The sequence below is a fragment of the Bubalus bubalis genome, chromosome 5 (assembly GCF_019923935.1).
Source record: "Bubalus bubalis isolate 160015118507 breed Murrah chromosome 5, NDDB_SH_1, whole genome shotgun sequence".
NCBI lineage: Eukaryota > Metazoa > Chordata > Mammalia > Artiodactyla > Bovidae > Bubalus > Bubalus bubalis.
In genome coordinates, this window is record NC_059161.1 from 54,644,807 (window position 1) to 54,664,751 (window position 19,945).

A 19,945-nucleotide genomic window follows, 5' to 3' on the forward strand; every position below is an offset into this window, starting at 1 on the left:
CAGTCAATAAATATTTATTAAGAGCCTGCTATGGGCCAGGCAGTTTCTGTGCACTCTAGTCCGGTGGAAATAAGGGCTGGGAAACTGGCAGCTACAAACCTGGAGCTCTGAACGCCTGACCCAGAACTGGGCTCTCAGAGGCTGCCCTCGGGCTGGGAGCAGTCTGAGAGGAGTGCTCAGGGAAGCTGGGAGAGAAGCACAGGCCTGTGCTGAGATACAGGAGGGCTGGGGGTGGAAAAATAGGAGAGGAGGTCTGTGCTCGGGGGCCTGGAGGCGCGGGGGCGGTGAGGGGCTGGAGAGGTAACTCAGGACCAGACGCCAGAGCCTGGTGCCACGTGAAGGAGGCAGATGATGGCTCTCTTCAGGGAGTGGGAAGCCAGGGCAGGTGTGAAGCAGGAAGTGCTGGAGTGAGATGGGGCAGGGCGGGTCTGAGAGTCTTCTGCAGGTCTGTCAGTTTTGTGGGGCTTGTCCAGGAGTCCAGGACATCGGAACCCAGATGAAGGTGCCACCCACCGGGTCTCAAGGAGAGGCTGGCAGGGGGAGGGGGGAAGGGTAACACCTTGCTGCAGGTGTGGAGAGGTAGCACCCTTCAGCTCCTCAGCAGCACCCTAAGAGGGTGCTGATGGTCTCAAAGAGCCCTTCCAGCTGTGACAGGATAAAATTCTCTTTCCTGACTTAAAAAAAAAAATTCAGAGTCAAATGTCACCCAGCCCCATCCCGGGATCACCCTTAGCAGCGCCCGCTCCCACCCCTCCCCCATCTACAGTGTCTCACCCCCTCCCAGCTCCTCCTCCCGTGGAGCACCTGGAGCCCAGGAGCTTTTTCCCCACCCAGCATCCCCTTAGGAGGGGGTCCACCCTGTAGAAACTCTGCAGCCTCCTCAGTCAAGGTGGGAAACAAGAGACACGACCATGACAGTTCTGACCTCCTATGGTTGCCTGGACCCCTTGGCCAGAAGCAGATGCCACTGTACCTTCATGGAGTCCATTTTGCTATGATGGCTTGAGGCAACTAAAAGCCCAGACAAATCTATTAGATTGGTTTTGCTCACGAATTCTTTATACCCTTGTAGCATTGTCCATTCAAGAGGCATGCTCACCGTTGTGTACTTTGAGGAGGGGATCGGAAGGAAGCAGACATGAGCCAGGTTCGCATGGGCTGTGCCTGTTTTTACATCTATCACAGGCAGTGACGAGGCTGCCCTTCCCTGTAGTTCTCAGACGCCCATGACTTCACAAGGATGTACCACCAGTATTTCCTGGTTACGCTGCTGGTGTGGACAGAGACCTGTGTTTTCTTTAATAGACTATTTGTTTTGAGCTGTCAAAGGTTTACAGAAGAGTTGAATGGAAAGTATAGAGTTCCTATATCCCACCTCTTTAAGGGCAGTTTCTGCTGCTATTAACATCTGCGTTACTGTGATATACCGGCCATAATGTTTTTGGCCACGTCACTCAGCATATGGGATATTAATTCCCCAACCAGAGATGGAACCATGCCCTCTACAGTGGGAGCAGGGAGTGTTAACCACTGCACCACCAGGGAAGTGCCCCCCTGCTACAAATGATACCTTCAGTTCAGTTCAGTTCAGTTCATTTCAGTCGCTCAGTCGTGTCCGACTCTTGGCGACCCCATGAACTGCAGCACGCCAGGCCTCCCTGTCCATCACCAACTCCCGGAGTCCACCCAAACCCATGTTCATTGAGTCGATGATGCCATCCAACCACCTCATCCTCTGTCATCCCCTTCTCCTCCTGCCCTCAATCTTTCCCAGCATCAGGGGCTTTTCCAATGAGTCAGCTCTTCACATCAGTTGGTCAAAGTATTGGAGTTTCAGCTTCAACATTAGTCTTTCCAATGAACACCTAGGACTAACCTCCTTTAGGATGGACTGGTTGGATCTCCTTGCAGTCCAAGGGACTCTCAAGAGTCTTCTCCAACACCACAGTTCAAAAGCATCAATTCTTCGGCACTCAGCTTTCTTCACAGTCCAACTCTCACATCCATACATGACCACTGGAAAAACCATAGCCTTGACTAGATGGACCTTTGTTGGCAAAGTAATGTTTCTGCTTTTTAATATGCTATCTAGGTTGTTCATAACTTTCCTTCCAAGGAGTAAGTGTCTTTAATTTCATGGCTGCAATCACCATCTGCAGTGATTTTTGAGCCCAAAAAATAAAGTCTTACACTGTTTCCCCATCTATTTCCCATGAAGTGATGGGACTGGATTCCATGATCTTAGTTTTCTGAATGTTGAGCTTTAAGCCAACTTTTTCACTCTCCTCTCACTTTCATCAAGAGGCTTTTTAGTTCTTCTTCACTTTCTGCCATAAGGGTGGTGTCATCTGCATATCTGAGGTTATTGATATTTCTCCTGGCAATCTGGATTCCAGCTTGTCCTCCAGCCCAATGTTTCTCATGATGTACTCTGCATATAAGTTAAATAAGTAGGGTGACAATATACAGCCTTGACGTACTCCTTTTCCTATTTGGAACCAGTCTGTTTTTTCATGTCCAGTTCTAACTGTTGCTTCCTGACCTGCATACAGGTTTCTCAAGAGGCAGGTGAGGTGGTCTGGTATTCCCATCTCTTTCAGAATTTTCCACAGTTTATAGCCTGGTAGGCTGCAGTCCATGGGGTCGCTAAGAGTCGGACATGACTGAGTGACTTCACTTTCACTTTTCTCTTTCATACATTGGAGAAGGAAATGGCAACCCACTCCGGTGTTCTTGCCTGGAGAATCCCAGGGACGGGGAAGCCTGATGGGCTGCCGTTCTATGGGGTTGCACAGAGTCAGACAAGACTGAAGCGACTTAGCAGCAGTGCCAGTATTGTGATCCACACAGTCAAAGGCTTTGGCACAGTCAATAAAGCAGAAATAGATGCTTTTCTGGAACTCGCTTGCTTTTTTGATGATCCAGCGGATGTTAGCAATTTGATCTCTGGTTCCTCTGCCTTTTCTAAGACCAGCTTGAACATCAGGAAGTTCACGGTTCACATATTGCTGAAGCCTGGCTTGGAGAATTTTGAGCATTACTTTACTAGCGTGTGAGATGAGTGCAATTGTGTGGTAGTTTGAGCACTCTTTGGCATTGCCTTTCTTTGGGATTCGAATGAAAACTGACCTTTTCCAGTCCTGTGGCCACTGCTGAGTTTTCCAAATTTGCTGGCATGTTGAGTGCAGCACTTTCACAGCATCATCTTTCAGGATTTGAAATAGCTCAACTGGAATTCCATCACTTCCACTAGCTTTGTTCGTAGTGATGCTTCCTAAGGCCCACTTGACTTCACATTCTGGGTTAACTAAAATCTATAGTTTACATCAGGGTTCACTTTGGGGGTCATCCATTCTCTGGATTTGGACAAATACGCAATGTCTTGTGTCCTCAAGGACAGTGTCACATGGAGAAGTGTCACTGCCCTGAACATCCCCTGTGCTCCACCTATTCATCCTCCCTTCCCTTGAACCCTTGGCAGACATTGATCTTCCTATTAACATTGTCTACATAGTTTTACCTTTCCCAGAATGCCACATAGTTGGGATCATACTGTATGTAGCCTTAGCAGACTAGCTTCTCTTCTTAGCAGACTCAGAAATATGCAAGTAAGTCTCCTTTATGTATTTTAGATCTCTGTGCTTTTAAAAGGACAAGGAAGGCAGCCGCTTTTCACAACTAGAAACTTCAAAGGCGCTTCTTGGCTCGTGGGCTGGAGAAGAACGTGAGAGGCCAGGGAGTCTATCACCAAGTCCCCTCCCCGGGCCACCCAAAGACTTCAGAAAGAATGTTCCACAGCTTCCCTCAAGACCACATTCTGGGGGATGACAAGCATCTTGCTTACATCATCTCATCCTTTCGGCTTTTCACTGAGTTTTGGGCCCATGTGCCCTCCAGACCTTTGCCAATGCTCAGGTGCCAGGGCCCCAGGACTTACTTCTTTCCTCCCTGCTTTGTAGCTCTTTCCACCCCTCTGTTCTCAAGTCCTTTCCACCTCCTCATCAATATTAACGGGGGGCCCCTGAAACCTTACCAAGCTACATACTGAGGGTCCCTAAATGGACGAGATGACATGTACACACAGGAAATGATAAAGCAGGTGGACGTGCAGCCTGGCAAGTCTGTGGCGCGGCCCCCAGCCCCACCTGGGGGGTCAGGGAAGGTTTCCCGGGGTGGGGATAGGAGCTCAGAGGCTTATCTTTATGTGCACACACTAGCTGCTCTTCCCCAATGTAGAGGAAGGTCTCAGTCTAACTCAGTCTCATCAGTCTGCTGATCGTGACCTTTCTCTGCTTCAGTTTCCCCAAGTGTAAACATGGAAAATAATAAGATTTATTTCATAAGCTTGTTATAATGAGTGAATCCGTGTGCAGTGATTCAAGTCATGCCCAACCTGGAGCACACACTCAAAGAGATGCTTTTACCATTAATGTTTCACCCAGAGAGTACCATTGGCTCCCTGCCCTGATATCCCAGACATGGAATTAAACCTGCCCATTCAATGGTGTCTGCTTTCTCCTGTCAGGTCATGGTGACATTTTCTCTTTGTTTCTTGAACTGTCTCCACCTCCCTCCTGAGACTCCCACTGAGCTTGTCGTGGCTAAAGGCGGCCCTTGGGGCTCAGGTCTTCAGTGCATCAGAAAGCAGCCCACCCTGGTATCATCCAGCTCATTTTCCAGAAGTGTCCTCATGAATGTCGGGAGAAATGGGAGCAGATGCTCAAAGAACAGCCATCATTGGCAGGTTCCCCTCCACCACCCCCAGACCATCAGAAGGGCAAAGCCATAAAGAAGGATGGAATCAGGCTGGCAGGGTAAAATCAGAATGAGGAATGAAGTCGGTCTGGCATAACTTGTTCTCTGTTAACTTCGGCTCTCACAGTGATTTTTATCTACCGCCACTTCCGTATCTAACGGCTGACAAGTCATCTATTTAGTAACTGAACCCCGTGCTTATCTACCATCGACACTGAATTCACAAGTCCGTGGGGCCCAGCCCCATCTTCTCTATTTTGGCCAAACACTGTCTCAGGTGGGCATCTCCAGCCTCAGGGATGTTCCAGCCTCCGCAGTTCCACATGGGCTCCTAATGCCGGTTTCACAGGGTCAGCTCTGTGCTTTCTGGGTGCTTGGAGTGGACGCTGGGCAATGCTGTCTGCTGCTCAAACTCCTGGGTGTTGAAAGCCAACAGACCTGGGTTTACATTTCAGCTCTGTAAGTTACATAAGCAAAGTGAGGCAAGATTTTGACGTTCAAGCCTCAGATCTGTCACCTGGAAAGTGAGGCACCTAACAGCACCCACCTCGTAGTTCACCGTCAGGATTAAATACCATGATGACCTAGATTGCTTAGGACAACACCCAGCACCGAGTAAACTCTTGAACCTGTAGCTGCTCTCAAGACTCTATTCTTTCTCCTTCTGTCCTATAAAGCAATCAAAATGGTCAGCCCCAGGGACTTCCCTGGTGACCCAGTGGCTAAGACTCCACGTTCCTGATGCAGGGGGCCCAGGTTGGATCCCTGGTCAGGGAACTAGATCCTACATGTCGCAACTAAGAGTTCACACGCCACAACAAACATTAAAGATACCTCATGCCGCAACTAAGACCTGACACAGCCAAATGAAAAAATAAATATTAAAACAGCAACCAAAAGCTGTCAGCCCCGCACCCTCCAGCAGGTAGCAGTGTGTTCCTGCCACTCCTGTTTTTAGCCCCACCCCCACCCCCACCCCAAGCCTCCATCCTTCAGGTCAGGCCACTCTTCTCTGGCACCCATGGGTCCCTGCTCTTCCCCACCCAGCACTCTGGAGGGTCTTCCTTGTGGCATCTCAGGCCATGAGACCAGTCTCTCTTGACCTTGAACTTACTGAAATCTAGAGGCATAAGGAAAACAGGATAAAGAAAAGCCTCATTGATTGAGTGCTCAGGCATTGAGGTGTCACTGCACTTAACCCTCAAATAACCCTCAGATGTCACACTCTGTATCTAGCATGGTGGGGATCTTGCTTCCCCACCCCCGGCCCAAAGATAATTGTCTGGAGGTGTAGGCCTGGTTCCAACCCTTTACTGAAAGTGTAACTTGGCTGAGTAGGACGTACTCAGACCCATCTCTTTCCTGGTGCGGAAACCAGTTGCAGGGGCTGCTGTGGGGCCCTTTGGAGGGTCTTGAACATGAACTACCCTCACTTTTCTCTGAAAAAGTCTCTATACAGCAACATTTCCCCAAATCGAGGATGCTAATAGATATTAGGTAAAAGGGTTCGGAGGTCGAATTCGGGCAAAGTTCTGTTAAGCAAAGGGCTTCCCTGATGGCTCAGATGTTAAAGAATCTGCCTACAGTGCAGGAGACTTGGGTTTGACCCCTGGGTCCGGAAGATCCCCTGGAGAAGGGAATAGCTACCCACTCCAGTATCCTTGCCTGGAAAATTCCAAGGACAGGGGAACCTGGCAGGCTATATACTCCAAGGGGTTGCGTAGAATCAGACACCATTGATTGACACACCATTCTGTTAAGCAAATAGTTAGGCATCCTTACTGAAGAACGGCTCAGAGTTTTTATTCTGGAAATGGCAATGTTGGGCTTCCCAAGGCCAACAGTCCACACGTCACAGCCTTGCACTCATACAGGCCTTGATGGTCCCAACACATTTTCCTCTGGGCAGCTAGGAGACCATGGCAGATGCAGATGAGGTGGGCACACTGCCCCAGCTGGGCTCACACGCCATCCCAGCAGGGTCCCAAGACTGCCATCCAGCTCTACCCCTAAAGGCCAGCACCCACCTGTTTTTGGGGCACCTCACCAAGGCCACATACATGTTGATCCCAGGAAGAATAAGATGTCACTCAGCCTCCCATTCAGAGACCACTGTGACCCAGGCATCCTGGCCACCCTGCCCCCACCCAGGACTAGATCAGCAGAAGCCAAGGTTGCTGGGTGTTGAGCTGGACAAAGAGGTGGCCCAGCTGAAGCAGCTGCTGCAGGACACTTTTGGGCCACGCAGACTGCGGACACAGGCTGGGATTCTCAGAGGGCACGCCCCCACCAGGAGCTGGCTCACAGCGCAGCCCAGGTGGAGGATAATTCAGAGGCAGCATCACCAGTACCCAGCAGGGAAACCAGAAGATGCGCATTTTCAAGCTATCAACAATAAAAACAAATTGACATCAACCATGCATACAGGAAAGACAGAATTATCTTTTTATTCTCTCTATAGAAAATGACAATGCCAATTATCATCCCAGGAAGAGGAGATCAAAGAACATACAGACAAAATATGTGGGATAAAAGTATTATAGATGAGTGACAGTGATGATCAATAAAAATGATTTATGAAATATCTTATTCGTGTCTCATTTTTGGTGATGTCTGTGTTGTCAGCTTTTTGAAATGTGTAATTTGTTGTGATTTCTCATTCTAAATATATATTCATTTTTGTATTAGCATCACATTTGTAGTTTTGCTTTTTTTTTTCCTTCAAGAGGGTCAAAAGACTCTGGGCTCCCCCTGCCCAAGACTCTCTGAGAGGTAGCCAGGTGTCTGGGGGACTTCTTCGACCCCTTCCCCTCTGTCATTTTATCAGTCTCCTTAAGTCCCAGATGTTAGGACTGCCAGCCTCTGATAATAAAGTGATAGTAAGGGCTAGTATTTGTAGAGTGATCAGATTTTCACAGTACTTCTATGTCCACTATCTCAGTGAGTTCTCCCAACCACTTTGGGGTATGTAGGTAAATCATTCTATAGGCCTATACTGGAGGGCTTCCCGGTGATTCAGCAGGTAAAGAATCCACCTGCAATGCAAGTGACACAAGAGATGTGGGTTCGATCCCAGGATGAGGAGGATCCCTTGGAGGAAGGCATGGCAAGCCACTCCAGTATTCTTGCTGGGGAAATCCCATGGACAGAGGAGCCTGGCGGGCGATGGTCCATGGGGTCACAAACAGTTGGACACGACTGAAGTGACTGAGCACATTGTAATAATAAGCCTAAATAATAAAATTTTTTTAAAAGCCTAATAAAATCAATATGTATGTAAACTTAAGAACTTTCCCATGGCCTGAACTGCCCCTCTGGCCTTTGCCGTGCCTGTCCCATCCCCACTTAGCCCGGCGCTCCTCTGCGCTGTTACCTGTTACCCATTGCTACCATATCTTTAGTTGACTATTCACGGACCAAAAGGCATCATGTGGTGCAACCAGGAGACCTGCCTCTGTCACTTCCATGTACCATCCTGAGAAGAGCTCTTTCCCTATCTGGGCAATGCTGTCTGCTTCTTAAACTCCTGGGCATCAAAAGCCAACACACCTGAGTTTATGTTTCAGCTCTGTCAGTTACAGAAGCAAAGTCAGGCAATATTTTGACATCGAAGCCTCAGATCTGTCACCTGAAAAGCGGCAGGTTTTTAGATCTGTTAGAAAGGCTGCTAACAGCACGTACCTTGTAGTTTGTCATCAGGATTAAATACCATGATGACCTAGATTGCTTAGAACAACGCCTGGCACAGAGTAAACTCTGGAAGCTGCAGCTGTTGGGTAAGACAGGGTAACCTCTGATTGGCATAACCCTGGTTTGAGAAGTTATAACTTGTCCATGCCAGTGTTTTTAGGACATGGGTTCACTTCTTTGCCCTCAGACAACTCTGATACCAGCTCTGTGGGGACAGCCTCCCTCCTCCCCCCAGGCCCACCATGCACCCAGGACCTCTCGTGGTGAAAGATACAGCCCAAACCAGACCAGGTGATGTTGCTCTTGGTTCCCACAGGAGCAGGGATGGGCACCATGACCACTCAAGGGTGCAGTGGACCGCTTCCAGATCTCTGCCCAGGGACGCTGGGGCCTTCCTGGGCTGCCGACTTTCTGCAGAAGTGTCAGCATGATCAAGCTCTCTCCTTGCTCTCTGGCACAGAGGCAATGGGATGTGGTGCCCAAAGGAGGAACCAGGAGGATCTGCAAACCCTGGAGTCTGCTCAGGTAGCCCAGAGATGGGCTGTGTGCAGGTTGTGCCCAGGAGGAGGAAGCAAACACTTTCTGGAGAGCAGCATCAGAGGACTCCACAGAGGACAGGGCTGGTGGAGGGCACAGTCCAGGTGTGCGGAGGGGCTGGGGTCAGGGGTGCGGGGATGAGAGAGAAAGCAGAGGGCGGGGGAGTCAGGAGACGGGGAAGCCAGGAGGAGGAGGAGAAAAGGGAGGGCAGATGGGTATATGTGGGCAAGAGAGGATGGATCGTGGCAGAGAAAAGAGCCCCCATCCACCACACCCCGGGGCATCTCATGGCAGACAGACAGGGCACCTTGGCCACCGGCTCTGCATTCCAGTCCACCTCTCTCTTCCAGGTCTGATCATCAAGGCAGCTCCGTTCTTTGTGACTCACTTGCCAGCCGGGCTGGGAGGTGGTTTCCCTGCCAAGTCCTTCACCCTTGTGGACAAGCCAGTGCTGCCTCTCTGAAAGCTGATGGAGCGCTGTGGGGAGAAACACAGCCTCCCGTGTTGCCCTCCTCAGAGGTCAGAGTCCAGCCTCACCTGTGTCCCTCTTGATTGCCTCCCCCCAAACCCCACAGGTCAGGGCAGGTCTGGTGCTCCAGCAAGGACCTGGGGAGGCAGCCTGGGTTGCTGGAGAGAATACAGGATGGGTGGCCGGGAAGAATGACTCCTCCTGGTTCACCAACCTGAGCCTCGGTTTCCTCATCTCTACAAGAAAGGGGTGAACACATGACTCCGGGGATCCCTTCCAGCTCTGCTACCCTCTTCACTCTGCATCTGCAGAGGCTCAAATCCAGTTCCCGTAGTACAAGGGATATAATATGGCATAAGAGATGCAAAGCACAGATTCTAATATCCAGGATTACCCGGTTAGGTCTGGGAGCCGAGGGCAATGACGATGGAGAAATGGGAGTGATGGTATTAGAGAAAGAATCACGCATCAGCTGAGCAATTTTCTCCTGCTGCACTTGGCTTAGCTGGGTCCCCAGGTCGCAAGGTGCAGTGTGAGGCCAGTTCAGGTGCCCCTTACCCTGGGTCCTTCTATGGCTTGAGAGAAACTCCAGGTGTGAGATGAAGGCGGAGGTCTACTCCTGGATGTTGGCAGGAAGGGCTAGAGGTGGTGTAGACCAGCCTCCTAGATTGTAAAACGGTTAAAGCAAACTTTGCAGTGTTTTGAAAGTCAAGCAGGACACGCAGTCTGCAGAGGGTGAAGGAGGAGAGAGTGAGAAGAGGAGATGTTTTGTCTCGTGCCATCCACTCGTGGAATCCGAGGGTCCCAGAACGTGAGGGGAGGTCCTGACCAAGGAAGGCCTCGCGTTGTGCTTGAATTCAAGTCTGTCAGAATTAAGTGGGCTGAAAGTGGCAAAAAATCCCAGTGAACTGGCAACCCCTGGGTGGTGCTTCATTCCTCCAAAGGCTGGGGCTCAGTCTAGTTCCTGGGGACACTCATGGAGATGCAAGCCTGACATCAGAGCTGCAGGAGAGGGCATAAAGGGCTACGTTCACTCTGACGAGCTCTCCATGGCCTGGGGTTTATTTGACAACATGGATTGAGTGCCTGCCTTGTTCCAGACATAGAGAGAGACCCCTGGGGACAGGGGTCAACATGAGTGGCACGGCCAGCCCTTAGAATGCTCCAGTCTGGAGAGAAGTACTGAGTAAATGAAATCAGACACTGCCTGCCATGAGCGAGGGATGAAAAGTGGGTTCAAGAGGCCTGGAACTGAGACCCTGAACCTGCTGCATACTGTGGAGGCCTCGTGGCCACGTTGAGGAAGGCCGCGTTACCCCTTAGGGAACAGGAAGTGTGTGAGAGCTCTGGGGCTTTTTTGACTGAGCCGCAATTTAGTTGCAGCATGCGGGTCTTCCGTCTTCATTGCAACAAGTAGGATCTTGAAGCTTATTAATCAACTGTACTCCAAAATAAAATAAAATAAAAAATTTTAAAGATTGTAAAGCTTCAAAAAAAAAAAAAAAAAAAAAAGCTCTCAGATCCAGAGAAAATCCCCAACTGGGATACACCTACCTTAACACCTGAAGTGAAGTTAAGCTTTAGTTGCTCAGTCACGTCCGACTCTTTTCAACCCCAAGGACTGTAGCTCGCCAGGCTTCTCTGTCCATGGGATTCTTCAGGCAAGAATACTGGAGTGGGTTGCCATTCCCTTCTCCAGAGGATCTTCCTGACCCAAGCATCGAATCTGGGTCTCCTGCCTTGCGGGCAGATTCTTTACCAACACCTACCTACTGGGGAACACCAAATGATTTGACATGGTATATGGACAAACTTCTTCAGATATTTAGGCTTTTATTTTTTAAACTTCTGTTTATGGAAAGTGAAAATAGTTTTTCATTAGCCAATAAGAATGCATTCTCTTTTTTTAAATCAGTGCATTTGATTTTAAATGAATCAATTGAATGAAAAATATCAGCAAATAAAGCAAGTTCAAAGAAGGTGAAGGTGATGAACGAGCAAAGTTTGGGAACTACTGGAATAGAGAGATGGAGAAGGCAATGGCACCCCACTCCAGTACTCTTGCCTGGAAAATCCCATGGACGGAGGAGCCTGGTGGGCTGCAGTCCATGGGGTCGCTGGGAGTCGGGCACGATTTCACTTTCACTTTTCACTTTCATGCATTGGAGAAGGAAATGGCAACCCACTCCAGTGTTCTTGCCTGGAGAATCCCGGGGACGGTGGAGCCTGGTGGGCTGCCGTCTCTGGGGTCGCACAGAGTTGGACACGACTGAAGCGACTTAGCAGCAGCAGGAATAGAGAGATGAACTCTGGGGTCCCTCGTGGCCCCAGGACTCCAGTCTCTGCAATTCCCATCAAAGGACCATTTGCTGCCCACAGAAGGGATCCCCTTGGCCCTTGGTGCACAGCAGCCAGGCCCGCCTTCCAAGACTCTGTGTGTGATATGTGTGTGTGTGTGTGTGTGTGTGTGTGTGTGCACATGTGCTCATGCACACACAGGGGGAGATGAAGGTGGGCTGCAGGGTGGTCCTGGCACAGTTGAACAGACCTAGTCCCCACATCAGCCTTCAGTCTTAACCCAAAGAGCAAAAGGATGTTGGGTCACAGGGATGCTGTTCCCAGGAACACTGCCCTGGGCAGACTTACTCAGAAAATCAGATGTGGGCTTATTTGCAACCCTCAGAATTCCACCTACTTCTATTAAAGAGTCTACCTGTAATGCAGGAGACCTGGATTCGATCCCTGGGTCAGGAAGATCCCCTGGAGAAGAGAATGGCAACTCACTCTAGTATTCTTGCCTGGAGAATCCCATGGACAGAGGAGCCTGGTGGGCTACACAGTCCGTGGGGGTCACAAAGAGTCGAACACGACTTAGGGACTAACATTCTCCATTGCAGAGACTGAGGTCTGGTCTGGCTCTGGGCTTACAGGCTCCTGGATGAAGAAGCGATTCAACGGCTTCTAACTCCCAGGCTGGCTGGGCACGGAGCAAGCCAGCATTGAGAGCCAGCAGGCTGGACAGGTGCCTGGGGGTGACGCTGAGAGTCTGGAAGCTGTGGCTGCTTCTGCTAATGAGGGGAATCTCCCCACCAGCTGCAGAGCCACCTCACAGTCCCTGCCCAGATCTTCCAGGCTCTCCCACCATCCTCGGAATGTGGCCCAATCTGCTTCACACAACCAACAGGGCCTCTGCCACCAGGGGCCTCTCACCCCTCTTCCATCATACCACGTGTTTCTCCTAAACTCCACTTTGCTTGGGTCCTGCCTCTGGACCCCAGGGTATCATGCATGCCCTTCCCCGGCCTCCAACACACTTGCCCCTCTCTCTCTTTGCCTGGCTAAGTTTGTTCGATCTTCAAATCTCAACTTAGGCATCACTAAGCAACCTTCCTGTCTGCTGTGCCCAAAGCCCTCCTCCCCCATCAGAGGCTTCACCCAGCTTTCTGTCACCTCCTGTCTCCTGTCCTCCCCACCCTCTGCTCTGGAAGCTGCTGGAAGGCAGGGCAGGTCTGTCTCCATCATATGTATTATCCTGGGGCTCAGCTCTGTGTCTGCCACCTGGGAGACAGTGCCTGCTCTTTGAGCGAATGAATGATTTCTGAGGGTTCATTACAAAGAGCAGATGTTTGTGTAAATTGCCATAGAGAGCTTTGGTGATTGACTCAGACTTCATATAACCAAGCCAAGAGGAATCTGTCCTCTCCAGAAGGAGGTGTCTCCCCACTCCCCTGACAGGGAGCCTGTATGCAGTGATCCAAGGACCCTCGAGCCCTTGTGACTTAGACCCAAGTGTCTGAGCCCGTCGGTCCTTCCTTGACAGACATGGTATGTCGGGTCTGGGAGCACACCCACAGCGGGTGCAACAGAGGGCTTGGAGTCCACACCTGAACCCCTGCCATCCTGGAAAGGCGCGCGTGGTGGAGGGGCCGCCTCTACCTGGTCCTTCCTTCCCTGCTTTCTCACAGACTAGGAACAAAGGCTGGGGAAACTCATTCTTCCCCTTGCTGGGCCATCCAGACCCACAGGCAGAGAAATCGACTAGAAGACGTGTTCTCATGCCCCAGAACGTCTCCCTGAGACTGTGTCATCTGCAACATTAGAGAACCATTTAGGTTCACAACCAGGGTCAGTAGCAGAAGCGAGAAATTAGCACAGAATTTTTAAAAATTTAGAACAGTTTTTAGAAGTATTTTTTTCTCTTCAATCATGACAAAATATACATAACATAGGGACTTCCCTGGTGGCCGAGGTGGTAAAGAATCTGCCTGCAAAGTGGAAGACTGGAGTTCGATCCCTGGGTCAGGAAGATCCCCTGGAGAAGGAAATGGCACCCCACTCCAGTATTCTTGTCTGGAGAATTCCATGGACAGAGGAGCCTGGCAGGCTGCAGTCCATGGGGTCACAAAGAGTCGGACACAGCTGAGTGACTGAGCACGCATACACGACATGAAATTTTACCATCTTACTGATTTGGGGATGTACAATTCCACGCACTAAGTACATTCACATTGTGGTGCAACCATCACCACCATCCATCTCCCAAACTCTTTTCATCTTGCAAAGTTGAAAACTCTTCCTTAGACAATAACTCCCTCATTCTCCCCTCACCCGAGCTTCTGGCAATCTGTCTCTATGAATTTAGCTATTCTAGGTAACTCAAATAAGCGGAATCATGCATCATTTGTCCTTTTGTGTCTGGCTTATTTCACTTAGCATAATGCCCTCCAGGATCATCCAGGTAGCATGCCTGAATTCCCTTCTCTTTTAAAGCCACATAACATCCCATTGTGTGTTTAGACCACGTTTTGCTTACCCACTCATCCGCTCACGGACATCTGGGTTGCTTGCACCCTTTGGGCTGACCCAGCACTGGTCTCACCTGCCTTCCCTGCCAGCTTGTGAGCCACACAAGCTTTCTCAGCCCAGCTTCTCTCTGAAAAGCAGAGCCCCAAACAAGGGCTTGTTTGCAGGTGGTTCATTTGGGGGAAATGATGCCTTGGCATCACCTCCTTGAATCACCCGCCTGTAAACAAGCAGGAGTTCAGGCCTGACAATAGTGAAGCACAGAAGGAGGGAAAGGGGAGGTAGGGTTTGTTCTTGAGCTGTCACTGCTGGGGGGCACCTGGAGCTCGGTCCCACTGGGACCCTCTGAGATGCCCAGGAAAACGTGCCTGGGAATCCCAGTGATGGAACTGGCTCCTGTGCTCCACTGGTCCAGAGTTGCCCCCTGGGCTGTTCACAGTGTCACTTATTCAGGTTGCCCACTGTGAGTGCCGGGCAGGGTCCTGAGAAAGATGCTCACAGGTAGACCTGTGTAAGATGGCCTCACCAATGGCTAGAGGAAAATGTGTGTCCAAAGGATGTGAGCAGCAGACAAGAGGAGTCTGATACAGCATGTTACTCACCCTTTAGCACAGGGATGTGGCCTAGAGAAAAAGCCAAATAGATGCTTGCCACATTAGCAACAAAGAACATTGATACAGCACTTACCATATGCCCGGCACAGTCCCAGGTCTTTACATATATTAGCTCATTGAACTCTCACGGCAAACTTGTAAAGGAATCCTGTCATCACCCATTTTACAGATGGGAAAGTAGAGGCAGAGGTAAGTCCAGTCAAGGGCACCCAGATGGTAAAGGGCAGAGCAAGACTCACAGCCACTCTTCAGACCACCCAACTCTGATTCAGAAACACACATATCAGAGAATCCTTTATTTCCTAAGCTACTGAGGCCAGGGAAAGTCAAAGAGGATATCACAGCATACTAATAATAATTACCTTTTGGGGCTCTGGCATCAGACACATCTGGCTGGGTTCAGATCTTGGTGCTGCCCCTCACAGCTGTGTCTCCCTCAGCAAGTCACATAAACAGCCTAAGCACCACTCTCTTCATCTGTAAAATGCAGGTGTGACTCCATGATTATCCCAAGTTGTCAAATGCTGGAAACAAGCCAAGTACCAATGGACTGGAATGTGGTATAGCCACACAGTGACTACTCCCCTGTAATAAAAAGGAATGGACTAATGACACATGCAACATCATTCACTCAACATGGATAAGCCTCGAAAACTTGCTCAGAGGAAGGAGCCTTAAGTGAAAGAGTGTGTTCTTTCCATTTATATGAACTTCTGAAATAGGCAAAACTAACCTATGGTAGAAAAATCAGAACAGTGGTTACCCCTGGGGAGTAGGGGGCAAGGGCTGACTGAAAGAGGGCATGAGGGAACTTTCTAGATAATGGTGATGTTCTATGTCCTGATGAAAGTGAAAATGAAAGCGAAAGTCGCTCAGTTGTGCCTGGCTCTTTTCGGCCCCATGAAATACACAGTCCATGGAATTCTCCAGGCCAGAATACTAGAGGAGGTAGCCTTTCCCTTCTCCAGGGGATCTTCCCAACCCAGGGATCAAACTGGGATCTCCCGCATTGCACATGGATTCTTTACCAACTGAACCACCAGGGAAGCCCAAGAATACTGGAGTGGGCAGCCTATCCCTTCTCCAGGGGATCTTCCCAACCCAGGGATCAAACTGGGATCTCCTACATTGCACATGGATTCTTTACCAACTGAACCACCAGGGAAGCCCAAGAATACTGGAGTGGGCAACCTGTCCCTTCTCCATGGGATCTTCCCAACCCAGGATCAAATCAGGGTCTCCTGCATTGCAGGCAGTTTAGCTAAAGAATCTGCCTGCAATGCAGGAGACCTGGGTTCCATCCCTGGGTTGGGAAGATCCCCTGGAGAAGGGAAAGGCTACCCACTCCAGTATTATGGCCTGGAGAATTCCATGGGGTTGCAAAGAGTTGGATGTGACTGAGTGACTTTCCCTTTCACTCTAGGTCCTGATAGGGGTTTGCATTACATAGCTGGGTTTCCACTCAAGAAATTGGACTTGAGTATTTCATTGTAGGTACATTTTACCTCAAAAGAAATATCTGTTTAAAAAATACTGAACTCTAGTTAGTGATTGCACGCTGAATTTAGAGGGAAGTGTACTGATGTTCACAATTTAGTCTTAAATGCATCTACAAATAAAGTGGATTAATGGATGGATAGAAGGGTAAATAGTTGGATGAGACTATGTGACAATGCAAATACAGCAGAATGTTAATGTTAGCATCTAGGTGGTGGGCATATGCAAGCTAGGGATCTTCACTGCAAAATGTTTTCCACTTTGCAGTTTGTCTGAAATTCTTCATAATGAAGAGGTAGAAAACAGCACTTTTCTCACAAAGTTGCAGCAGATGACCTGAGGTAAAGAAGTAAAGTGTAGAACCAGATGCCTGATTTACATCATCAGCTACTCTGATGGGTTGAATTGTGTTCTGTCAAAGTTCCTATGCTGGTGTCCTAACTTCTAACCACCTCAGAATGGGAGGGAGGGAGGGGAACTGGAGACCAGGGAGGAGCTGATGTGGGCTGGAATTCCCTCCTCCCCACCACTCCTCCCATACATCTTCACTAGCCTTTGGGAGGGGAGGCTGGCAGATGGCTTGTATGTTTTCTGCCTGCCTGTGAGTGCAAAGCTTCTATGTCACCTTGTCTCTGAGAAGCAGGCTTCAGTGTCCTCCAGTCCCTGTAACATCAACTCACGGCCAGCCTTAGAGCCCGGTGTCTCAGTCCCCCAGAGACGGCGGAGCCGGGGGAGGCATGCTTGAGCCTTATCAGGTAGAGTCGAAAGCAGTGGCTTTCCAACTGTGTGCGCACGGCAATCCCCTGGCAGGCTGTTCAACTGCAGATTGCTGGGCTCAGCTCCAGGGTGTCTGATTCTGAGGTCTGGGTGAGGCCAAGAATTTGCTCTTCTCCCAAGTTCCCAGGTGTGGCTGGCACTATGTGCCCAGGCATATGAATAATAGATGCTTCCTTTGGACTTGGAGTTGATTTCCCTGACCTCCTCTCCCTTCTGTCTCTTGGACTGCTTGGGCTGCCCTAACAAAAGGCTGCAGACTATGTGGCTTAAACAACAGACATTCCCCCCCACATAGTTCCAGAGGCTAAATGTCTGAGATGAGGGTGCCAGCATGGTTGGGTTGTGGTGAGGGCCCTCGTTCTGGCTTGCAGACGGCCACCTTCTTGCCATGTCCTCACATGGCAGGGAAAGAAAAAAGCTTGGGTGTCTCTTCTTAAAATAGGACCCCATCAGGAAGGCCACATTTACATGGCTTCTTTTAATCTAATTACCTTCCAAAGGCCCCACCTTCAAATACCAATCACACTGGAGATTAGGGCTTCAAAAGGTGAACTTTCAGTTCAGTTCAGTTCAGTTGCTCAGTTGTGTCCGACTCTTTGCGACCCCATGAACCGCAGCACGCCAGGCCTCCCTGTCCAACACCAACTCCCGGAGTTCGCTCAGACTCATGTTCATTGAGTTGGTGATGCCATCCAGCCAGCTCATCCTCTGTTGTCCCCTTCTCCTCCTGCCCCTAATCCCTGCCAGCATCAGAGTCTTTTCCAATGGGTCAACTCTTTGCATGAGGTGGCCAAAGTACTGGAGTTTCAGCTTTAGCATCATTCCTTCCAAAGAAGTCCCAGGGCTGATCTCCTTTAGAATTGACTGGTTGGATCTCCTTGCAGTCCAAGGGACTCTCAAGAGTGTTCTCCAACACCACAGTTCAAAAGCATCAATTCTTTCGTGCTCAGCCTTCTTCACAGTCCAACTCTCACATCCATACATGACCACTGGAAAAACCATAGCCTTGACTAGACGGACCTTTGTTGGCAAAGTAATGTCTCTGCTTTTGAATATGCTATCTAGGTTAGTCATAACTTTCCTTCCAAGGAGTAAGCGTCTTTTAATTTCATGGCTGCAATCACCCTCTGCAGTGATTTTGGAGCCCCCCAAAATAAAGTCTTACACTGTTTCCCCATCTATTTCCCATGAACAGTTCATTATACTCTCCAATGTCTTGCTCTTGGCCTCTCCAGCCCCCATAACTCAAAGTGGATTCATGTCCACCAGGGGAATGGACACAGCCAGGATGTTACAAACCACCAAGTACTGGAGGGGACTGGGAGGCAGGCAATGAATGAGCACAGAAAAAAAAGGTTTTTCTCTTCCTGTTTCAGTTGACTTGATCTCACTGAGTAAATGTTTGATCCAAAATCCAAACTGTCTCTCCAGGTTTCTTCCTTCTCTCAGAGCGACCATCCCAATTTGCCCAAAACTGAGGGGTTTCAAAACTGGGAAAGTCCCAGGCAAACTGGGACAAGTTGGTTACCTTAAAACCTTAGGTGGCCCCATTTCCTCACTTGTTGAATTTGTTCTCTGACAGTTGATGAGGTTGGCCTCTTTTTACATATTTACTGGACTCTGGGAAGGGGGAGGGGCTCCCTAGGTTTGGTGCTAGTGGTAAAGAATTCACCTGCCAATATTAGAGACATAAGAGATGCGGGTTCCATCCCTGGGTTGGAAAGATCCCCTGGTGGAGTAAATGGCAACCCATTCCCATATTCCAACCTGGAAAATCCCATGGACAGAGAAGCCTGGCAGGCTACAGTCCATGGGGTTTCAAAAGAGTTAGACATAACTGAGCAACTAAGTACAATACAATGGACTCAGATTCACTCTTCTGCAAACTGGCAGCTCATATTCCCTCACCATCTTCTTACTGTTTTTAATCTATGTTTAAAAAATACAATTAATTTATAGGCACACAACACAAGAGATGTTAACCCTTCATCCATCTAGTTATCCAGCTATCTGTCATTTGTCAATCCAGTGGAAATATCTTTCATAATCAATTGCTCACTCTTCGATTTTGCTTCTGGATTTTTCTTATAAAATATTTTTCATATATTTTTCATATAAAATTTTCAATTCTTAAATAATAAATGTCTGTACCCTTTCTTTGATGGATTCTGAGATTTCTGCTTAATATAAAATGGATTGCCTCACCCAAGCTTATTTGGCCGTGGAATACAGAATGAAGCAGGGCAAAGCTTCATTCTGTATTCCAAGGCCAAATAAGCTTGGTAATAGAGTTTTGCCAAGAAAATGCACTGGTCATAACAAACACCCTCTTCCAACAACACAAGAGAAGACTCTACACATGGACATCACCAGATGGTCAACACCGAAATCAGATTGATTATATTCTTTGCAGCCAAAGATGGAGAAGCTCTATACAGTCAACAAAAACAAGACCAGGAGCTGACTGTGGCTCAGATAATGAACTCCTTATTACCAAATTCAGACTTAAATTGAAGAAAGTAGGGAAAACCACTAGACCATTCAGGTATGACCTAAATCAAATCCCTTATGATTAGACAGTGGAAGTGAGAAATAGATTTAAGGGCCTAGATCTGATAGATAGAGTGCCTGATGAACTATGGACTGAGGTTTGTGACATTGTACAGGACACAGGGATCAAGACCATCCCCATGGAAAAGAAATGCAAAAAAGCAAAATGGCTATCTGGGGAGGCCTTACAAATAGCTGTGAAAAGAAGAGAAGCAAAAAGCAAAGGATAAAAGGAAAGATATAAGCATCTGAA